This window comes from Dermacentor andersoni, chromosome 4 (genome assembly GCF_023375885.2).
Source record: "Dermacentor andersoni chromosome 4, qqDerAnde1_hic_scaffold, whole genome shotgun sequence".
Taxonomy (NCBI): domain Eukaryota; kingdom Metazoa; phylum Arthropoda; class Arachnida; order Ixodida; family Ixodidae; genus Dermacentor; species Dermacentor andersoni.
In genome coordinates, this window is record NC_092817.1 from 47,733,847 (window position 1) to 47,737,666 (window position 3,820).

The following is a 3,820-nucleotide window of genomic DNA, read 5'->3' on the forward strand; positions in this document are numbered from 1 at the left end:
AATTGTTTCGGTCCTCTGTATCTCTTGAAGTTGATCGGCGCAGCCTAGTTTCTTCAGGAGCTCCCTGCCAGATGGGGTCTGCTGTAGTCTTCGCTGTTGGGAGACTAGTTGCGCCTCTTTCAATTCCTCGAAGGTGTTGTGTAGTCCTAAGGCTAGGAGCTTTTCGGTTGAGGTGTTGTGGGGAAGGTGGAGTGCGGTTTTGTAGGCTTTGCGTAGAATCGCGTCCGCCTGTTGTACCTCACTCTTGATGGGATTGTAGTATGGGAGGCTGTATGCCACTCGGCTTACGACCAGGCTTCTGACCAGCTTGAGTGTGTCCTGCTCTCGCATGCCGTGGCGTCTGTGTGAGATGCGCGTGATCATGCGGGCCACTTGTAGGGTGGATGCCTTGAGTAGGGCGAGGGTGTGGGTGCAGCGTTGGTTTGACTGTATCCACATCCCCAGGATTCTGATGAGCGTCTTTTCAGGTATCGGCTTGCCCTCGAGGTAGACCTTGAGCTTTAACTCGTCGCTGGTGGGGACTGTGCTGTTTTGCTTTCCTCTCCAAACTCTCAGGAGCTCGGACTTGGAGCAGGCTACGTGGAGCAGGCTAGCCCTCTTGGTCTGACGTAGTCCTCTATGCAGGTGGCTGCCTCTTGTAACTTCTCTTCCTCCTCTCTGAGCGAACCTGTGTTAACCCAGATGGTGATGTCGTCGGCATACATAGCATGGTGTATGCCGTCGATTTCTTTTAACTGTTTTGCCAAGCCAATCATGGCTATGTTGAAAAGCGTGGGGGAGGAAAGCAAAGCAAACAAAGCAACGACTGAGGCTTGTCAAAGCGGTGAAAAAAAATAAGATTTGTCATGGCTTTGTTTTCATGGTATTGCAGAGTAACAACTGGTGTATTTAGCACGACGTGGTACATTGTAGCAACACTGATGAAGAATTCATCAAGCAATAACGTCAAGAAATAGTACTAGAATAAGTCACATGTACCAGAGGAACGTGCAGGCTGGTACTACGAAGTGAGACACGTTTTAAATATATTTGATAGAGAAACTCTTTTTCATTGATCTGATGCCTTCTATAATATTATTTTCGCCGGTTCGGCACAAGAAGAGTAAACGCTATCCGCGGGCGACTACTAGTCAATCGCCAGAGTTTGCGAACTTGCTACGACAATTTCTGCACATTGCGATTCAAGTTGTTATCAGCTCGAAACGGTGTCCATGAGGCTTATCATCGATGTATAAAAAAATTATGGGGTTTTACGTTCCAAAACCACTTTCTGATTATGAGGCACGCCGTAGTGGGGACTCCGGAAATTTCGACCACCTGCGCTTCTTTAACGTACACCTAAATGTAAGCGCACGGCTGCTTTCGCATTTCGCCCCCATCGAAATGCGGCCGCCGTGGCCAGGATTCGATCCAGCGACCTCGTGCTCAGCAGCCCAACACCATAGCCACCGAGCAACAACGGCGGGTAGCGATGTATAAGAGTATTTAAAAGAAGCAACAAGAACATGAACAAGTGCGTTAGAGGGACGTCACAGGCACTCGCCCCCGACCTCCCCCTTTTTTTTACACTCAGTGACTACCTCACAAGAGGCTGTATAAGTGATATTTTTTTTTACCTGAAGTCGTGAAAGGTGTTGACAATGGTACGAAGGCAAACGAGTTGCAAGCCTAAACTGTTTTAGAGTCTATGCGCTGTTCCTTCAGCAGCTGTCTCATGTATTATTTGACCTACATTCCAACAGGAGATATACAAGGTGATGGGAAAATGGCTTGACCAGTACGGCGATATATATGGGTAAGTTTTTCTTGAAGATATTCTCAACCAACTAACTGTTCTCGCACTACACTCAAGGCAGCTTTAATAGGCTTACGCAAATGACGCAGCACTTCCAGGCGGCTTGGTACAAATGCAATTTCATGACGCAGGTTCTACAACGGTGACGCTCCTTTTGTTGTGACCAGGGACCTAAACTTCGTAGAGCACGTCTTTGTTCGCAACTTTCAGAACTTCGTTGATCGGGGCGTGAGTATTCTGTAATGACGCTTTTCTTAATGTCTGGCTGCTGCACTGTTGTCGAGGCGCCATGACGGTGAACACTCATTATATTTCATGCTGCAGTTTGACATGAGTGGAATGGCACCAACGTGAATGGTGCGGAAGTATTTTGAAAACGAGATCTTGTTCACATTAAAGCAAAATATAGATTTACAGTACTAACCATCTCGTTATGGTTGTTGTTCCTTTTTTGTTGCAAATTTTTATTTGTACTGTACATTGTGCAGTCGCGTTCAATAGGAGCTGCAATACGGTGCCCGAGAGTGAGGTGGTCCCAATACTACTGAACGTTTGTGGGTTTATTGATTGGAATTAGTGGCAACACAGTGCAGGCAGCTAGACTGGACGGGGACAGAGAAGAATTTGACACACATATACACCGCACTGTGTGTGTGTCAAATTATTCTCTGTCCTCATCCAGTTGCCCTACACTGCGTTATCACCAGCCATAAGACTGCTCGCTAGCACCCACATAGGAACCATTGGAGATCTCAGCATGATTCCAATTACTGGTATTAGCGAAATAACTCTTGTATGTGAGTGGCTCAGAGTAGACCTGAGATTCCTTCGATGTCCGTCGCCGTGTTGCAGCTAATATTGCACGAGATGGCGCATTGGGCTTATGTCATATAAAGTCTACGTGTGCTCATGTTGATTGCAGTACGTTAACTTGTATCGATTGATATTGGAATCGGAGACTAGCGTCAAGTTAATTTTTCTGACTTTCCTCTCTTGTTTAGCTTTGGTCTTTTGAAGACATTGCACATGTGTAAAATTATTGCATTCTTGTGGCATGTTTAATGCATTTTTTATGTGGGAAGGTCTAACTGGCGTCACTCCAAATTAAAAATTTGGAAACACGTTATTTAGCTTCAGTACTGCCGATTGAAACAGAATTGAAACCATGGCCTTTCCCATAACCAACGTTCGCGACATCGGTAAGTGACATAACAGTTTAAATTTCGAGCGAGGGGATTCCATTTGAACAATAAAAAGCTGCAACAACTTACGGAGTTACTGTTGGCTTCTGGTTCCTGAGCAGTCATGAACCGGCATGTTCTCATTTCTTTACACGACCTCTTGCCTTTAAAATGATGTGCCGTAACAGTATGTGTAAGTTAAGTTTTACAGCAACAGAGACAGGAAGGCAGAGTCACAAAAAGTTACTAAACGGGTACCGAGAGGAGAGAAGCGCAGTCGAAGACGGCTGTGAACTAGATTAGTAGATTTGCTGGCATAAGATGGGAGCCAACTGGCGCAAGACAGGGTTCATTGGACATAAGTGCATGCATGTTCGTCCTGCAGTGGACAAAGATGGGCTGATAATGATGATGACTACGACGACGACAATGACGACGACGACGTGGATCATGGTGATAAGAATGATGATGGAGTGGCTAGGAAGGCTACTTCTACTCTGCCTAGGGTGCTTCAGGACTGCTATTTAAAAAAGCTGAAGATATGTAATCAGCCGTAATGGAACAGCCGCGAGTAGCAGTCATAGATGTTGCCCTGGTTGTGTAATTCGTACAAATAAAAGGTTGCCTTCGACACTTACGGAGGTGTAACGAACGTTCTCGTTTTTCCAGATCACAATGGCGACCGATCAAAATCACCCTGTGTTGAAGACGTCCATCTTCCATGCCTGCGGCCTCCCATGGAAAAGTATGCGGTCATGTGTTTCGCAGAGCTTCAGTGGTAGCAAGCTGAAACAGGTGCCCCATCAAGTTTTTCTGTAAACGTGTTCGCTAGGTATACTGAGGT

At 46.0% G+C, this 3,820-nt stretch overlaps 1 long non-coding RNA gene across 1 annotated transcript; it reads left to right on the forward strand.

Annotated features, from left to right (window-relative positions):
* Positions 1-1,744: 1,744 nt before the first annotated feature.
* LOC126536657 (uncharacterized) lies at positions 1,745-3,820 on the forward strand. Its single transcript, XR_011893596.1, has 3 exons — positions 1,745-1,795; positions 1,927-2,023; positions 3,646-3,820. It is a non-coding gene; the product is annotated as an uncharacterized lncRNA (long non-coding RNA).